Below are 20,045 nucleotides of genomic sequence, written 5' to 3'. Positions count from 1 at the left end.
TATACACGAAGCGTTCTGCTTGGGATGAAGCGGCCACATGGGCGTGTGAAGCACAGGGAGTGGAAGCCAGCAGTGCCATCACCTGCAGAAAGAAGGCTAGAGTCTGCAGGGCAGGACCGGAGAATTATGTATCTATTACATCTTCTGATACTCCATCTATTGCAGAACATGCCTGTGTGGCACAGCTGATTATCAAACTTTTCTCCAGAAAGCAAATTCACTCAAAGACAAGGTGGCTCAAAATGCCCAAGCCTTCCTGTACAAGCTGGGAATCCCGGGTAGATGGGCGAGAGCCAAACCTGATGGCATACAGAAAAATACAAGTGGCTGCAGCCAAAGAGGAACTGCTGGCGTTCTTGGCAGAGCCCCATCAAAGGTTGTGACCAAACATGGTCATCACTCCCACGTTTGGAGAACTCAAGTCGTCCAGTTTTGTCCCTGTTCGTTAAGGGCATTGGGGATACCATTCCAGGCCTCCTGAGGTTGAAGAATGCCCTCGGGTGTCCAGCACCAGTTCCAAGGGAGAGGACAGTCTTCTGAGCGTCCATGTGTCCTGCTCCTTGGCATGGAGAATAGCCTCAAAGAGAAAACATAGCTGGGGCAGGCAATGTGACCTGGCCTGTGTGAGGCCAGCGTGGCCTCCAAAGTGGAAAGGAAGGAGAAAGCTGCGGCTCGGCTGGCAGTCAGAGCCAGGGCTGCAGAGGCCAGTCACTGAGGCAGGGTTGCTCTGCCAAAGGAACTCAGAGGGACAAACTGAGGTAGGCCCAGACAAGAGTGAGCACACAAGTCCAGTGGCCAGGAAGCTCGATTCTGATGGCCAAAGCTTCTTATTCCCTCGCCAGGAAGGGGCCAGGAAGCAGACAGAAGGAGCCATTTCTCCCTAGCAGGCAGGGCCAGAGCTTCCAGCATGGACCTGGACCCAGAGGAGAAGCCGCATTCCAATTTGAATCCATGCTCGTTGAGTATAAGGGAGGGGGATTTCTTGCCTAGAGCCGAACACATGGCCATCACCCTCAACAAATCACGTCTGCAAGCAGAGACATTTACTTCCACACTTAGGAGACCGAGGAAGGTCTCCTCAAACTGACTCCTGACTCACCTGGGTAGCCAGCTACCCAGAGCAGTGATGAGAAACGTCAGCACAAAACAAGGACCTACCTACCGCGAAGAAATCAGCAGAGCTGAAACACAACATTAAAAGTCAAGATTGTCCTCATAAAGATTGTTTTTTTATTTACATATCTACCATGTAAGGACGGGGGTCTTAAGTGAGCGGCGAGTTAGTCCCTGCCCTTCCCCAACACCCCCCCCAACCCCCAACCCTGTGAACTGAACCAACTGAAGCTGAAGTAATGTATATAAAGGCAGGCTTAATGGGAAGCCGCTGTAGGGTAAGTTCACTGATCCCAAAGAGTGAGGTCAGGGAAGTCGCCATGAGTCGGAGGACAGAGACGGAACTTGCGCATGCAGGGAGAGAGAGGAGAGAGGGACTAAAATGTCTGCATTGGCTAGGTAGGAACTTTGGGGGAGGGGAAGCCCAGCCCCTGGGGTGGAAAGTTCTGAGTAGAGGGTGGGCTTTGCCAGCCGTACCCGTGTAAGGTAGGAACTGAGAGATACTGGGAGAACCTGGAGGCCAGATCTACTTTGGTACATTAAATAGGCAACTCAGCCACTTGTCCTGGGCCTGAGACCCTATTGTGAGAACAGGCAGCAAGGGGGAAGCACAGTTGAAAGGGGATTGCTAAACTTAAGCTCTCACAAGGGAAAAAAAAATGGCATCCAGAGTCAAACTAATCACAGGTCCCACCTCAAGAAACAGCTGGAGAAGCACAGGGAAGACTGAGGGCCAAAGGCGGGGAGAGCAAACACGGGTGAGTCTGTAAAACAACTTTCCCAGGGACAGAGATGTGACTCATCAGACCGAAGCCCGCAGAGGAAGCAGGACAAACTGTGAGCCCCATGAACCCCCAGGGAAGAGAGGACACCTGCAGACACCAAGGATTTGGCCTTGGACCCTATGATCTGGGAGGGCCTGAGCCTGGTGAACTGGTTGAGGAGAGCTGACATTTAACCTCCTTGCCCTTGCTTGTGGGAAAAGAGAAGTTCCATTGGCACCAGGTGGCAGTTGCTCCTATTTACAGTAAGTGGGAAAGCCACGGGGGGGGGGGGGAGGTGGCGGGGGGATGATAGCACAAGCCAGAGGGGCCAAGAGGACCCCAGGACCCCAGAGAGCATCACCTACTTAGGGAAAGGCTGCGGTGGGCCAGCACCGGGAGTCTCCTGGGATCTCTCTGCCATGATGAAGAAGCCCAGCTGGCCTGGGTCATGGAACAGTGACAGAGCACTTGCCTAGCATGTATGAGACCTGGTTTCATCCCTGGAACCACAGAAAGAAAATGGAGCAAAGAGGAAGGAAAAGAAAGAAAGAAAGTAGAGAAGGGGAGCAAAGGTCTCACCAGAAGAGACACACCTGAGAGAAGATGCATTGTCAAGAATGGAGGAGAACACACACCACTCCGAACAGCCCAGACCTGTTTGTTCAGGACTTTGTCACCATAACCACTCAGCCCTCCTCACAGGGACTCCTGCAAGCCAGGTGTGCCACGCCATGTCTCCCAGAAGCTCCATAAACAGCTAATCTGAGCGAGGCTTTCCTCACTCTGGGATGAGTCACAGTGAGAAAGGAACCGGCGTGAGGTCTATGTAAGTATAGAATAGATGGAAGAAGACGTCTCCACGTGAGCTTCTAGAGGAGCAACAGACAATGCTACCAGCTATGATGACAATGCTACCCAGCTATGATGACAATGCTACCAGCTATGATGACAATCCTACCCAGCTATGATACCTATGAACCACAACAACCATGATGCCACAGGAATGCTAACGGCCCAGGAGTGGCACGCACATTGGGTGTATTCAACACTTTCTAATGAGATGTAAGGCCCACTCAGCAAGAGGGAGGTCATGTCTGGTCCTGGAAGCCTCGCCATCACCTCAGCTGTTGACATCATGGGTCCTGGAGGAGAACCACTACTTTACTAAGCCAGTCCCATCCCTAACTAAACTCTTAACGGCTGTCCTCACCCCACAGATACACACAGTCCTCGCCCCTCATCTAGGGAACTTTCTTTTTCCAACATGCAGAGAGTGGTACAGAAAACCACAGCCAATAAAAATGCAGCGTAGTGGAGCCCAGCCCCGACAGATACCAGCACAATACAACTGCTGCACCTAAGTTCAGGGATCGTTTACAAAGGAGGGAGCAGAAAGGCTGTGTGAGCCAGAGGACTGCGGAGTTCGCTCTGAGATGGTGTCTCCTAGTAACGCCAGAAACTAAACCCGAGAAGTCTCGCCCACATAATGGCTTAGACATAAATTGAACAAAGTCAACAACACGCATGCTAACATTGCTAGAGAAAGCCCAGGAGGTTTCAGCCCCACACGACGAACTACAGGCCTCTGAGGAATGTTGAAATCAGGGGAAATAGTCTTCCCTGGGGGGATACACACACACACACACACACACACACACACACACACACACACACACACATATATCACATACATATATTGTATACATATGTATGTAACAATTTAAAAGTGATCATTAATTTAAAAGAGAACATGGAGGGATACATGGGAGGGTTTGGTTGGAGGAAAAGGAAGAGGAAAATTATGGAATTGTAGTATAACCTCAAGAATAAGTTGAAAAGTTAAAATGAAAGAAGAACCAGAGGCAAATAAGAGTGCAGAGAGGGAGAAGCCCAGAGAAGGAGAGAAAGGCAGCTACATGCCCCTGAGGACCAGACATCGCCTCCACACGAGGCACAGCCAACAAGGGCGCGCAGACACGCTGTGAAATCCTTGGGAGAAAAGCAAGCAAAACCAGAAAATATGGTGCAAGAAATGATGGCGAAGTTCAGCCTTGCTGTGGTGTGTGCTGAGTGAGCTCAGCTCCCTGCCGAAGCGAGACGACACCGTTCGTCGTCCTTGTGTAATTAGCAGAATACTCAAAATACGGAACACTTCTGTTACCCACAGTAAGCCCTGCTTTCTCTTGCCTTTCGTGTCTCCCTGCTCACGCAGCCTGGCACAGCCGTGGGTCTATTTCAATAGCACCGCCGTTGTGAGGCACCGTATAAATAGAGTTAGGAGTGTGGGGTTTTCATGTCTGGCTTCATCCACTTGCTGTGAGGCTTTTGAGTGTCTCCTTTGTTGATGTAGACACATTTAGTCTCCTTTGTTGATGTAGACACATTTAGTCTTGAAGCAGGAGAAGCACCTGCAGGTGACCTGGCTGTGGCGGAACCCTGTCGTAAGCAAGCTGACATAAGCAAGGACTCATGGGAAAGTGTCAACCAGCGGTTTATTTGTTTCTCAGCTAGGTAAGACTGGATCAGACAGTCACAGAGGTGTCTGGTAGAGACCGTGATGAGGATGGTGCAGGGGAGCAGGGGAGCATGTGAGAGTCTGGCTGTCTAGCTTGGTTTTTGTTGCTGTGATAAAACACTGACCCAAACCGAGTAAGACAGGAAAGGGTTAATTTCAATTTATGACTTCGTAGTCAAAGATCAAGTAAGCATAGATGTGTAGGTTCATTTCTGGGTCTTCAGTTCTATTCCACTGATGACCTGTCTGACTCTGTACCAATACCATGAGGTTTGTATCACGATTGCTCTGTAGTACAGCTTGAGGTCAGGGATGGTGATTCCTCTAGCAGTTCTTTTATTGTGGAGAATTGCTTTAGCTATCCTGAGGGTTTTTTTTTCTTTTTGCTTTTCCATATGAAGTTGAGAATTGCTCTTTCCACATCTGCGAAGAATTAATTATGTTGGAATTTTGATGGGGATTGCAGATTGCATTGAGTCTATAGATTGCTTTTGGTAAGATGGCCATTTCTATTATGAGATCTTTCCATCTTCTGAAGTCTTCTTTGATTTCTTTCTTCAGGGGCTTATGGGTTACAGTCCATCATCTACAGGGTCGAGGACTTCAGGCTTCAGGTGTGGCTCCAGGTGACCTTGCAGGCTGCAGGTGTGGCTCCAGGTGACTTTGCAGGCTCCGGGTGTAGTTCCAGGTGGCCTCTCAGACTCCAGGTGTGGTTCCAGGTGACCTTGCAGACCCAGAACTGCTCCTGTTTTATAACTGACAGTCTCCATCTCACTAAGCCCTTCAATGTCTGGCTTCTGATCAGTCCATCCACAAGCATCTCTTGGAACCTGACAACTGAGCCCCCTCATGCATGACAGCATCACTGCCAAGTAGTCCTTTGGCAGCCCAGTCATCTGTGTTATTGGGTGGTAGTTGCACAGTGGGGGAGATAGGTGAGGGCTAAGGAGCTGCTCCTCAGGCCTCATCCATCTGAGAGGGCTGATAGTACTGCAGTGCCCTGTGCCCAGCCTCTGCCCAAGCCTGCATCTCCCCTGTACTCTGAACACTCCTCAACCTGCACCACCTTCATTGCGGCCTCTTCCAGACACGACTACTCTGCCAGGATGAGACAAGAGTCCTAATCAGTGGCTGAGGGCCTGGAAGACACCTGCTCGGTATGGGCCAAAGGGCTGTGTCCTCCTTTCCAGCAGGCAACACAGGCGTTCTGCTGTTAAAATACTAGAATGGCACTCCGGGGGTGGACACAGCTACCAAGGTGTGATCCTCCACAGGGACAGGAGGCCAGATGGCCTGTCGGCAGCAATCAGCTCCAACTCACTGGAGTGCGGCAGTGTGTAATTAAAAAGAACAGCAGGCTCTGGCCAGCAGCACTGGGACCAAGCGTTTGGCTTTTGGGAGGGGAAGCGGGGAGAGCGGGATGCAGTGATGGATGATCCCCTTCAGCCAGGCATTGTTAAAGATGCTTTGCACTGGGTAGAAATAGTGCAAGACTGGCCACATGAAACCTCTGACATGCTTTCTTCCAGCAGGGATGCCTGTGAGGTAACATCGGTGTATGTATGTATGTATGTATGTATGTATGTTTGTATATATGTGACCAGCGATATACTTTTTCTGTGTGTCATTGTCTCACTCTTGTTTTGTTTTTTGTTTTTAGATTTATTTATTTATTTATTTAATCTATACAAGAACACACTAGCTGTACAGATAGTTGTGAGCCTTCATCTGGTTGTTGGGAATTGAATTTAGGACCTCGGCTCATTCCGGCCCAAAGATTTATTTATTATTATACATATGTACGTTGTTTCTGTCTTCAGACGCATCAGAAGAGGGCTTCAGATCTCATTATGGGTGGTGGTGAGCCACCGTGTAGTTGCAGGAATTTGAACTCGGGACCCATAGGAGGGCAGTCAGTGCTCTTACCCACTGAGCCACTTCGCCAGCCCTCACTCTTGTTCTTAAAACAGGGCCCAGTTCTGTCGTCCAGGCATGCTTGAAATTCAACACGCAGTCTAAATGGCCTCGGGTGTGGAGCAATTCTCCTCCTTCAGCCTCCCAACTTATGGCGTAAGGAACAGTGGCACGGTGAGCTCTGCAGAAAGAACAAGCTACAGACACATGTGGACAGCCTGCCAGGGTGTCATAGAGCTGCCTCTCCAGAGCCTCGAGCCGCCCAGCCCTCGGGGCAGCAGGGAGCCAGGAGCGTGGACTGAAGGCGCAGCGGATGCTGCAGCTCGCACTCGGCTCTGGTCACCAGGCAGGCCAGGACTAACAATCCCAGATTTCATCCCATTCTGTCTTCAGAAGTGGGTCCTCCATGGTTGAAACACCACGGCATTTGAAGTTAAAGAACAAGCAAATGAAAGGGTTGCTGTCTGACGTTGAGAGCAAACAATGTGTACCAGTGGATGCAGGATGTTCCTTCTGACACTGAAGAATGGCTATACCCACACCCAGAGGTGGGCAGAGCATAAGATGCCTGACTAGCCTGTGTGGCAATCATTTGGTGTTAGTTCTCAGCCCTGCCACCATTTGATGGTCAGCTGGATGCAGACTCTCTTATTTAAGAAAAAAAAATCAAATCGAAACACCGGGGAATCAATCAATAGTCTGAATGAGATAAGTGTTTTCTATGACAAAGTATCATATGACTTGGAAATGATTATATTTACTAAGCTTGGAGAGAGAGACACACAAAGTAACCAAATTGATACAAAACAGGCCAGGCAGTGAAACACATAGGAGGGTGAGGGAGTAACAGGGACAGTTTGGTATCAGTAGCCAATCAAAACTCTTTGACAGGGATGGTGGTAACCGAGTTTCAACAGAAAAAGGGCGATTGATGTGCAGCTACCTGGGGACATCACTGTCATGGACAGCCATGAATGACATCACTGTCATGGACAGCCATGAATGACATCACTGCCATGGACAGCCATGAATGACATCACTGTCATGGACAGCCATGAATGACAAAGTCCTTGGGTTGTGGAGAATCTCCTCTGCTCACGGAATGCCAAAGAGCCACGTAGACTGGACTAGTAAGAAGATGGGGAGGGGAAAGATGCTGGAAGAGCATCAGCTGCTCAGACAGCATCCATCTATGTGCGCGGGGGACAGTTCAGGGTCTTTGCAGAGGACTTACAATGCCCGTGGAACACTTACATCCTACATCCCCTCTGATGTGAGTCTGGACCTAGCAAATGTTATAGAGTCCCAGCTGATCCTTGAAGTCGCTTGCCACTGTCTACACTTGAACATGTAGCTCAATGTGCTGAATGTGGACTGTGGTAAAAGGTTTCTAAACATATAGCAACAACAATAACAACAACAACATTAATTCAGAGTTATATATGCAACAGATGTGAAGTGTTTTCCTTTCTTTTTTTTTTTTAGGTTTTCTCTTTCTTTCTTTTCTTTTTTTTTTTTTTTTTTTTTTTTTTTTTTAGGTTTTTGAGACAGGGTTTCTCTGTGTATCCCTGGCTGTCCTGAAACTCACTTTGTAGACCAGGCTGTTCTCGAACTCAGAAATCCTCCTGCCTCTGCCTCCCAAGTGCTGGGATTAAAGGTGTGCACCACTTGCATGGTTACTGCCGCTCTTGACATAACTGCAGCCTTGGTTCTAAATGCACAGCACTGTGCACCAAGCTTCTCACTACACCACACAACACCCGTGCATAATGCTCACAGCGGATCAGAATCTAGACCGTTGCTGTATTCTCTCTATGCGTACAAAGCTTCTTGCTCTTCTAGGAAAATAATGGTCTGGTTATGGAGAACAGGCTCGGTATTTCCCCTCTGCCATGCTTCAACACATCTCAGATTAGTACAGTTTGGGATTGTGTTCTATTGGGATGTTTGCTTTTAAAAATTGCTGTTTGCTTAGGTGGGAGAGATGGCTCAGTGGTTAGGGGCACTTGCTGCTCTTCCAGAGGACCCAGGCTTGATTCTTAGCACCCATAGGGTGGCTAACAACTGTAACTTCAATTTTAGGAGACCAGACATTCACCTCTTCTGGCTTTCTTGAGCACTGCACATATATGGTGTGCGCACACACACACACTCACACACACAAAATAAGAAAAATGCTGTTTAAGCCTTCTGTGGTAGCTCATGCCTTTAAATCTAGTCCTATGAAGGCAGAGGCAGGGCGATTTCTATGACTTTGAGGCCAGCCTGGTATACATATTGAGTTTCAAGGCAACCAGGGTTATGTAGTGAAACCCTGTCACAAACAACCAAAGGTTTGTGGGGCTAGAGAACTAGATCAGTGTTGAGAGTGTGTGGTGCTCCTGCAGAAGACCCTAATTCAGTTCCTACAACACCCACAGAGCGACTCATATCCTGTGGGCACTAGCATTGAATATGCACACACATCCCTCGCAGGCCCACACCCATAGAGTTAAAAACAAAAGCAAATCTTTAAAAATTTCCATTCAAAAGCCGGGCATGGTGGCGCACACCTTTGCCTTTAATCCCAGCACTCAGGAGGCAGAGGCAGGTGGATTTCTGAGTTCAAGGCCAGCCTGGTCTACAGAGTGAGTTCCAGGACAGCCAGCACTATACAGAGAAACCCTGTCTCGAAAAACCAATCAACCAAACAAACAAAATCCATTCAAGTTGATGACCAGAAATCCATCAAAAAATTATGCAATGAATGTTGGTTTGGGGTTAGAACAAACTTTTTAACAATTTCTTAAATGGTTCTAAATGTATTTTTGCTATTTTGTACTATACATTTATGCAAAGTAACTCCCTCAGCACTCCTGATTCTAAGATCAAAATATTTATTAACTCTGAAAGGCACTAAAAGTGTCCTGCATCCTCATTCAGTCAAGGCTTAATTCTTCATGTAAAAATATAGAAGCCCATGCATCTCACTAGCATGCAAATTTGTCCTTTATCTTTAATAAATGGTAACATGTATATGAAAAAGCTATTTTAAGATAAAATTCTTTATAATTGATTCAATGTCCTTATGTTTGCTTGTGTATCGGTCTCATATACCTACAACACCTGGAGCCGTGTAAAATTTTCTCAAGAGACAAGGGACAGCAAGTGTTAAGACTCAAGGAGCCTCGGTCTGGAGGGACACTCACTGCTCATTCATCAAAGCAAGGCAGGAAATGGACGCAGCTCCCCAGGGGAGAGCCAGACACATTTTGCAAGAACCTAGAGGACTCTAGCCAGCAGGCATGCTTCCCATGAGGAGGTGGCTGGGGCAACCTTCTAAGAAGGACCTCCTCGCCCCTCCTCTCTCAGCACACTCTCCTTTCAGAAAATTCTCTGGAGTATTTGAAAAGGACAAACAAAAGAAGCTTGGGGCTTAAGCAGGAAGCTGCCCCAGAAGATCAGGCGCCAAAATAAGACTTGTTCTGCCCTCTTCTCCCGGCCAGGGAGGAAGGTTTCTAACCAGCAAAACAGCACCCAAGCCTCTTATCCTGGCCTTCCACAGGAGTCTGCGGGTGCCTGCAGGAGCCCCTAGCAGCCCGCAGGTGCCCATAGGAGTCCTCGGGCGCCCACATGTCCCACTTGAATGCATTTTGTCTTAGGACAGGGCACAGCAGGCCTGCCTCCTCCTCTAAACAGGCTGCATTCTAAGACAACCACCTCCTAAGAGGCCCTAAGGGGCAGAGGCTGTATCTTGGGGGCATCGCTGTGCCCCACTAGAGGGCTCTCCCACACCTCCTGTATTAGAATCAAAGTGGATGAGGACAGGTTCAAGAGACTAGGGTGGAGCAGGGCACACTGGAATGACATGTGGCTGTAGGCATTTTTCCACAGTTGACATCCGTAGCCTCAAGAACACAAGGTGTGGAATTCTCAGGCATCTCAAGAGAACATAATTCAACTAAAAAAAAAGATTTATTTATTTTGTGTACATGAGTACCCTATCTGCATGTATACCTGCATGCTAGAAGAGGGCATCAGTTCTAGATCACATTACAGATGGTTGTGAGCCACCGAGTGGTTGCTAGGGATTGAACTCAGGACCTCCTGGAAGAGCAGACAGTGCTCTTATCTGCTAAGCCATCTCTCCAGCCCCATCAATTTTAAAATAATGGCTCCATTTAACCGTCTGCTCACAGAATTCCCAACAACCTAATTATCGTCTCTCATGAGCATGAACCTTCAACAAGCCGGGGGTTCACAGTCAAGTCTTGAAATCACTGTTCTAAAATTAAACAAACCATGAGCTAGAGAGATGATGGCTCAGCAGTTAAGAGCACTTGGCTGTTGTTTGCTGAGTGTACCTGGGTTCGATTCTCAGTACCTAAGTGGCAGCTGTGACTGTCTGTAACTCCAGTTCTAGGGGATCTGGTGCCCTCTTCTGGCCTCTTTGTGCACCTCAAGCAAATAGTGCACACACATGTAGGCAAAACACTCATAAAATTAAAAAAACATATATACTTTTAAAATTAAATACAGCAGATTTCCCTACTGAAACTAGACTAGGCTGTAAAACACTAGACGGTCGGAGTTACTCAGTTCAACTTCTGAGCGCACTGGGCTGTGGCTTCACTATACATCTGCCTTGTGGTCCTTGAGTATTTTGAGTCATTCTGGAATGGAAACAACCGGCTCCTTTCATCCCACGGCTGGGTTAGGAGACTGGTGAACTCACTTCTGTGGGGCAAGGTCTCACCGAGAAGACTGTGACTTAGTGCTCAAGTCTATGGCTTCACAACACCCTGTGATCAGAAAGTCCTGGGAGACAGAGATGGGGATGGGGATGGGAGGGACATGGGAATGGGGAGGGGGACGGAGACAGAGATGGAGATAGAGCTAGACAGAGAGACAGACAGACAGACAGACAGAGAGAAAGACAGAGACAGAGAGATAGACAGACACAGAGACACACACAGACAGAGACAGTCAGAGACACAGAAAGAGACAGAGAGATGAACAGAGAGATAGAGAGACAAACAGACACAGAGAAACACACACAGACAGAGACACAAAGAGAGACAGAGAAACAGACACAGACAGACACAGAGACACAAAGAGAGACAGAGAGAGACAGACACACACAGACAGGACAGCAGTGGGGGCCCAGGCAGTTCTATGCCAGTGCAGCCCCGGCCCTGGATTCCCCTAGCTGTGTTTTCATCTCTGGATCCCACCCATGGTGAGTCCCTAGCAGTCAAACCACCAAGGCAGTGTGACGTTCACAGGCCTTGAGTTTCCCCGACCTCAGCTTTCCTCCTGAGACATCAAGGGCTTGGTTCTACAGAGGGCTGTGCCCTGCTAGGTGGGTAAACACGGGTCACACCCTTCCTGTGCAGAGGAGGTTTGGGCTGCTACTGGGAGGCCTTGGTTTCTGGAGCTGCTGTAAGAAGGGGAGACAGCAGTGAGACGACAGCTGCCCTCCGTGTCACCTGTGGCTCTAAGTCTGTGAAAAAAAATGTAGATTCCCGTTCAGTTATAGAACTCAGGTTCTGTGGAGTGTCTCCCATTTTCTTCCAGTGGTAACATCTTGCAAACCCACAGTATTGGAATTGCCTCTAGTATTGTAATGGCCAACGACCACTGAGCTCGCCTTGCCACACATGCATGTGTGTATGGGTGTGTGTGACTGTAAAGTATATGAACATGTATTTGTGTAAGTACTGAGTATGTGTGTGAGCATATGCTAGCATATGTGTGCTGAACATATGCACGTAAGCACGTATGTACTGAGTATGCGAGCATGTAACTTCCAACACACACACACACACACACACACACACACACACACACACATATACAGAGTATACGACCATGTGGTATTAGCCTGTACCAGTGTATATGTGCTGACTATGTGAACACGTGTCTAAGTGTGTGTAGGCATATGTGTGGTGATGCGTGAGCATAAGCTTTTCGGTGCTACCTATGTGATCAGGTGCATGGGAACATGTGTATGTAGTCTAATGCAGTTCTATCATGTATGTGGATTCCTGTCAAAATGCAGGGCATCTCCAGGCATCAAGGGTTTCTTCTATTTTTTTTTATCAGCCGCAGCTTCCTCTTTCACTAGCTGGGAGACCATCTGGGCCTGCAGCGCGATGGCGTCGTCATTGGAGAATGTTGTGTAAGCAGAATACACATGGTGGCTGCCCTGGAGACTCTACGCCTAGATGGATTTCTTGCACATTCTTGAAGTTGCCACAAGCCATCGGTATCGCTTGTGTGCCTCCCATGGTCTGCTTGGCACATGCCTACTGAGGAGAGGTCAAAGGTCATTTCCGGTTTTTGCATTTAACCCTGTTTTGTGTGTTTAACATCTTTAAAAAAATTCTCCTTGTAGATGGAGGGACAGATCATGGAGATCCTTGTGGTGTGAGGGAGTGAGGTCCCAGCTGTCTTCTAGCACAAAGCCGCAGAGTAGGGGACGCTGGGATTACCCAGGGCCTTTGCTGTCCACGGGAGGAGCCTTAGTCTGACAGGATAGCACTGCTCTGGAGACGCGAAACCAGGAGAACTTACTCACCTCTCCCTGTGGCCTGCTGTGAGGTCTGTAAACCCTCCAGCACTCAGTCTATAGCAGCATCAGGAGGTGAGAGGCCGCTCCTTGCTCTCAGGGAAGATAGCCAGTGCCGGACCAGGGGCTCACAGCACGAACTAGAGCCTTTCACATAGCCTGAGCTCTGTCTGACAGAGATTTGGGGATCATCTAGGGCGAAGAGGAATGCTCACCTCAAACTGGAAGACAGGGGAATTGGAGAGTCGCATACAGACGGTGACTTTCCATCACTTTTCCTGGCCAAGGGCTCTAACTAGAAGGGGGAAGCAGAATTCATGAGTGTCCTTGCTGTGTCTGCCCCAGAGGCTCACAGCTGCCTCCACTGGGGGTTCACGTTCTTCACTGCTTGGCTCCAGAGAGTGAAGTTTGTGAGGTGTGCGTTCTTTAGCCAATTCAGCCTCAACAGGCTAAATAGAAGGGCGGCTCAGTTTGAGGGAGGGGAAGGGATGTGTCAGGCCTGAGCGTGGTGTGGCTAGTGTCCTTAGTGTCCCCAAGGCTGTTTTCCATAAGAACGGGGGTTTAGATTCTTCCATGGGTGGCCACAGTAGCTATGCAAGAAGGTCTCTGTGTGCCTCTCATCTTTTTACAAGGCTCTGTCCTTCTGTAGAAGGACAGCTCACTAGCACCCAGGGAACCACATAGGAGGGAACACTGGGGCTGGGCCTGGCTGGGTGTGTCTGTTGTCTCACAGGCTGGCAGGTTCTAGACACAGCCAAGTGCTTAGGAGAGATTTGTTAAATAAACAAGTTTCTAAACAGAGCCAAGTGTATATAAACACGTCTAGAACCTTCAAAGAACCAGAAGAAACAGCAACCATTGTGCTGAAGTGGTGGACATACACGTATAATTTTTGCCCATTTAGAGTTTTTTTGCTGTGCAACTGGGTCCTTTACCAGCCATTGATAACATCACATCTCCCCTCCCCCCCATTTCAACAGCGTTCAGCAATAGTTTTACCCGTTCCTTGCGTTGATTCATTGTATCTTTGGCACCTGGGACAGGAAACACCTGTCTGTCCATGGCGGACTTCCTACAGCTCTAGAGTTCTTGTGCTGCTTTAAGCCCATGTGGGATTCTCACAGGAAGTTCCTGTCCTGACCTCTAGCAAGCATTTTAAACCCCTTTGGGTAATTTCGTGGAGATTTTAAATGGGATAAAAATACATACTTTCCAGGCTGTTGTTAAGGAGGTAAGTAAGACATAAAGTCTCGTTAACTACTTTTCAGCAATTTCAAAAGCTATTTGGCTAATTAGGGTAAAAATATCAAGCTAATTTCATTAAGATGAAAACCATATGGTCACCCCGAGAGAATGTTTTTATGGTCACCAGAGAGACGTGGCACACTATCCCACACAGGGGTTTCCTTAAACACCAGCTAGTCCTCCCAGCTCAAGGTAAAGAGGTGGGCGGGTGTAAATGGTCAAGGCTTGTCTCAGGAAGGCAGAGCCTGCTATACCCAGAATGCCTGCATTTTAATGCTCTGCACAGCTGAAGCGCAATCTCACATGCAGAGGCACGCATAGCTGCAGCTGCTCTTGGAGCAGGTAAGGCTATTCAATCATCGGGGACGCCACAAGGAATCCAGGGCACTCCGCTTTCGCCCTGTGTTTCAATGTGAGGTTTGAGGCCCCAGCAAGAGAAAACAGGGGAATGCACAGGGACTCTGGGTGTCCAAAGTAGGGGAGGGGCCTCACCACCTTCATTTATACTTTCAGGTAGAGTCCCTGGCCTGGCTATGATTGGGAGATCGGGGAGTGACACCTTCACAAACCTACCCAGTCCCCTTCCTGCTAGTGACAGAGAGCACGGGGCACCAAGAAGGGCTGTGGTATAGATATATTCCAGTCTCTTTTAGCTGTGCTTCCCGACAACCATAACCTGGAGGCTGTTCACCCTCTAAGACAATTTCAGCAGCATCTCCCCCATGGCCCACTAGAAGCAGCATTCCCATGTTCTTTCAAGCTTTTCATGAAACGCTACAAGAAAGTCAGACTTGACTTAGAGCCTATAACTGTGTTCCTACGCTCCAGTGCCATTTAAGATCGAGAGTGTATCCCCCTAGCCTGTCGAATAACCTTTTGAATACATTTCTGCCCTTCCCGCAAAGTTTACCTTTGACCTCTCTGCTCAGTGCCCTAGCTTTCCCCACAAGCTGACATCACAATTTCTTCCTTTGAGCCTTCTTTTTGTAGCCTCTGAAAATTACTCTCAATTGAGTATGTTGGTCATTTATCTCATGTTGACTCAAATACTTTGGAAGTAGACTGATTACGTATGAATAACAAATGATCTAAGTAGCTCCTAATGTCTTCACACGTCTCAAGAATTCTCTTTAAGCTTCTTATTGATTATCACATCATGTACCCCAGTTCCATTCATCTCTCCGTCCCTTTGTAACTGCCCACTGCCATTGCAACCCCCCTCTCCCCCACAAAGAAAATAAGATAGAATTTAATAAAATCTTGTCATGGAAGGTGTAGTGTGTCATCGTGTGTCACACAGCACACCCTTTTGTTCACACATCTTGCAAATGCTCATTGCAATGAGTCATTGATCTTGTTCAAGACTTCTGGCTTCTGCTACATTATCTATCCTGTCCCCACGGGTCTGCAGGCCTCTCAGATCAGCATGTGCCCCCTCGGCAGCACAGTCCTCAGATGTCCACATGGTCTCCGGTGGCAGCCCAGACCAGGGACATCCACTTTGCCTTTGGTGGTAACTTGGGCTACAGACATTGACAGGGACCCCAGCTGTAGCAGGACCATGGATCTAGACATGACCCTGGGACCCAGGACCTCACTGTGACCTCCTCACCTCTGCCTGTTCCTCACTGCCGATGAGTCTCCAGTTCCACCCTTCCCCAGTGAGTACAACACCCCCGGGCTTTGGTCTCATTCATCTCTCCATCACACATTTGTCTGTCATAGTGGTGCCTGAGGCAGGTGCTTGGGTATCTTTCTTCAGGCTGCTAAGGGTTCAAGAAATATTTTTGAGGAGAACAGAAGGGTATTCTATCAGAGAACAAAAAAGAAATTGCAAAAAAAAAAAAGGAGTCATGGGGCCAGGCAGTGGTGGTGCACGCTTTTAATCCCAGCACTCAGGAGGCAGAGGTAGGAGGACTCTATGAGTTCAAGGCCAGGTTGGTTTATAGAGAGAGTTACAGGACATCCAGGGACCCTATCTCGTAAAACAAAATAAAACAACACAAAATGGCTCTAAAATTCCACCTCTCATTCCTTTAAAGCAGCAGTTCTCAGTCTGTGGGCCTCAATCCCCTTGGGAATTGAACAACCCTTTCTCAGAGGTCGCATGTCAGATCTCCTGCATATCAGATATTTACATTAAGATTCATAACAGTAGCAAAATTACAGTTATGAAGTAGCAATAAAAATAATTTTATGGTGGGGGGTCGCCACCACATGAGGAACTGTATGAAAGGGTTGCAGCACTGGGAAGGTTGAGAACCACTGCTTTAAAGATTCCTATTTTCCTATGTGCCACTTCCATAGCTTGGTGTCTAGGGTGTGGATTGGGGAGGCCAGTGTTGCATCACAAAACTTTTCTGGGGAGATGTAAAGCTCTCTCTCTCTCTCTCTCTCTCTCTCTCTCTCTCTCTCTCTCTCTCTCCTACTTACTGAAGGTAGGGAGCCTACAACAGACCAACTTGGGGAATTATGCGTTTTCCTGTCGTTACTTACAGGGGTATTGGTGAGGGGTTATAGGAGCAGAAATGGCTCAAAGACAGCGCATCACCAAAGCTCACCCCAGCTCCGGTGACAGCTCAGAAATCTGGGAACCTGGAGCACACATAGAGCCTGCAGGCAGCTCAATAGGTTGGAGAATGTCCTTTCCAAGTGACTCTGGTCTAAACCTCCTCTAGGCAGCTCTGCAGGTTTCTGCTTCTTCCGGAGAGCTGGTCTGGTCTTAAGAGTCTTTTTTGCAGCTTGGCTCTGAGTCTCTGAGAGGGACTCACGGGTTTTATTGTTTACTCTGTCAGGGAGGGGCCTAGTGAAGCTGGTGGGTTTCAGGGATTTCCTGAAGTTATTTTGAGTCTTTTACCTTTTTGCTTAAGGGCCTTCCCTGCAAGATAAGAATGTTTCAGTCTTGGAGGAAAGTGTTACACAACACCAAGATCCACATAGTTCTTTGGTGGAGAAACCTAAGACACCCTCCATAGGCACCTGTGCTTCACAAGGGGAAGGGGTCTATTCTGTGTACGACAGACTTGTGTGTCTCGTTAAGCATGATAGATAGTGAGGGCAGCTTTGAGAGCTACTGGTCTCTCCTTGGTGACCAATCTGGGTTCTTTCCCATCAGTTCCGTCATGTGGCATGGATAATGAACACCAGATGCCAAGTTTGTGGTGGGGTCCAGGAACGGAACCCTGAGACACAAACACAAAGTTACTGTCACTTCTGCCTAGGTGGCAGAAGCCTCAAGTTCTGGTAGGAAGACCAAGATCCAGTCCCATGTGGTATAAGTCCTGCTGTCACCAGCTGACAGAGATGCTTGTGCCTCAGCCTTGCTCAAGGCTGTCTGCAGCCTAGGATGGATGGCAGCTGGGCTTGCCTGGCACCCCTGGAGGGTATCATCGACTTCTGCTTGTGATGGCCGATAGCCTTATGGCTGCATGGCTCTACTAGGGCTGAGCTAGACTGACTGGCTGTTTGGTGAGCATCATTCCTCTTTCCTATGGCAGTTCCCTTCAGAACCTGGAGGACCAGTCTGTGCTCCTCCAGCCAAGCTCAGCTTGGAATTTTCATCCCCAGACCATCCCGGTGTTCGCTCCCTGAGTCTCGAGGGTAGTGTGAATCAGACAGCGCGGTGGTCTGCCACGTGGGCAGATAAGCTACAGGGCTCTCTACCTAGAACTTTCAGCCTGCTAGAGATGGGTCACAGAAGTGACTCCAGTTTCACAATAAACCTGCTGGCCTCAGGCCCTTCTTCACAGAGGAGGGTGGGAAGTGAACATTGTCCATCTTTGTTTATGAGGGATTTCCTGAGGGCTTTGGACTCCTGGACGCTTCAGCAAGTAGCTGTCACAAGTCTGTCAACTTGCTTCTGGGCGCTTCTAAGCCTCAGCAAAGTCTGCTTCTCTCTCCCTGCCTGACAACCTTTTGCTAACTACAGTGTCAACTCATGAATTAGGCTGAGGTAGTGCAGAAAAGGGCTGTGACAGGGTAGGGACAAGCTATTCCTGGAGGCTGCAGACAAACTACAATTCCTTCCATAGCAAGGGGCAGCTCCTGACAGCCTGGGCAGATCTGACCTGGCACCAGAGCTGCAGCAAGGAGGCTAGTGGCTTGAGTCTGTGGTGATTTATTCCCCTTCAAAATCTATCTGCCTCTTCAGGAACATATCTACTGAACCACACTGACCTCCTGTGTCTCTAGGGGCAGCAGCGGTCTCTGTCCTGGGATGTGTTATTACCATTCACCTTCTATTCTGATACCTTGACTGGCCTTCCCAACAGGGATAGCTCTTAGCCTACAGGCTCAAGGCTTGTATGGGTGTTCGGATGTCTACTAAATTTGCCTACACAAACTTCATATTCAACACAATAGTGCCTTCATGAAGCTGAGTATGAGTTAGACTACTGTGAGCCAGTCCTATGAAGGGCTCAGTTGGTTTTTTAGCTTTACAAGTCTGCATTGCATTTGGAGCAAAATGACCTTGGGACTGCAAGCCCTAGCCATCCTGGAAAGATCTAAGTGAAACCCTCTGCTAATCAGCTGCCTGCCCTTGGGATGCCCTTGAGCGGTCTAGCGTGCACCTGTGTGGAGCAGGCACCTCCCGGGTGTCCTCCTCAGAATTCAGCTTCATCTTCGGTAGCAGGCCGTCAGTGTGGAAGCTGCTCACTCTGACTGATTGCCTTTGGTTTTATTAATTAATCCAGGGGAAGCCTTCTCCTGGGAGTGTCTGTCTCTCTCCTGGCTCTCCTGTCCTGGTGGCCATGATGCTACCACATCCTCTTTGATGCTGATGGTTACCAGCTTTCCTGTCAGCTCCTGGTCCCCTTTCTGCCCCTGTCCTCGCTTTTGTCAGGGCCTAGCTCTGCGGCAGCTCAGGGTTAGCTCGTCTAGTCCTTCTACGGGCATCTGTCCCTGTGGGAAGTGCCAGTCTTGGTCAGGTGGTCTGGAGTGGGTAAGAAAGAAGGCTGCACAAGCCAACAGACAAGGCAATAAGTAGCGCTCTCCAGTGGCTTCTGCTTCTGTCAGTCCTTGCATCCAGGTTCCTGCCTTGACTTGATGATGAACTCTGAGGAAAATAAACCAATTCCTCCCCAAGTCCTTTTGTTGGAGAAGGGTCTACTACAGGGTTTCTCTGTGTACTTCTGGCTGTCTTCAAACTTACTCTGCAGATCTGGCTGGTCTTGAATCCAGAGATCTGCCAGTCTCTGTCTCCTGCACTGAGATCACCACCTCTCCCCTCCCCATCTTATTTATTTATTTATTTATTTATTTATTTATGGTTTCCAAGTTGTTTTTGGTCATGGTGCTTTATCACAGTACAGCAGCCCAGCTAAAGCAGTCTTTTGGTGATTTTGTGTCCTTCCCCACCACCACCCCCATCCCTGTCCAGTCATGTGCCTCCTACCCAAGTTCTCTACCACTAAGCTGAGTTCCTGAGCCGGAGATTCAGGGTTTTAGATGTGTTAACCCAGAGCGGCTCCCTCTCTTCCCAGTCAGAGCCTGTCTATGGCACAGCAGCTTCTGGAGGGTTCCAAATCAGCTTCTCTGGAGTTCCAGCACCTTCCTGGGTGTCCTGCCTATACACTGTATTTCTGCTCTTTGGCTGCTGGTGAGAGAGCTACCGTATAGCACCAAGGGATTTTTGTGTCACACCTTTCAGTTGGTGTATCAATGACCTAGCCTCCTGACTCCTCAAGCGATGCCACTTCCGTTTTCAGTCCTACCGAAAGGCAGGCCTCCTTCAAACCCACTGCAGAGGCTATCTCTACCGCCACTCCCCACCCACCAGGGCCTCTGGGAGACACTTCTGTGACTACTATAAGGAACGAGGGACTAGAGCTCTTGGCCCTCTAGGAAAGCTGGGAGTTATGCCAGCTGCAGGAAAAACTTAGTGGAGGGATCGGGGATAGGACCTCACAGTATCGTTGTAGAGATACAACAATTCTAAAGTTGC

General features: G+C 48.6%; 1 long non-coding RNA gene across 1 annotated transcript in view; it reads left to right on the top strand.

The window, feature by feature from the left end:
• Gm46032 overlaps positions 1–15,372 on the top strand; it is a 102,189-nt gene extending 86,817 nt beyond the window's left edge. Inside the window, exon 2 of the long non-coding RNA XR_001778519.2 lies at positions 12,391–15,372. This is a non-coding gene — a long non-coding RNA (predicted gene, 46032). The remainder of the gene's footprint in view (positions 1–12,390) is intronic.
• The last annotated feature ends 4,673 nt before the right edge of the window (positions 15,373–20,045 follow it).

Source organism: Mus musculus, chromosome 8, assembly GCF_000001635.26.
Source record: "Mus musculus strain C57BL/6J chromosome 8, GRCm38.p6 C57BL/6J".
In the NCBI taxonomy this organism is placed as follows: Eukaryota; Metazoa; Chordata; class Mammalia; order Rodentia; family Muridae; genus Mus; species Mus musculus.
This window is presented reverse-complemented; position numbering and strand designations above follow the sequence as displayed.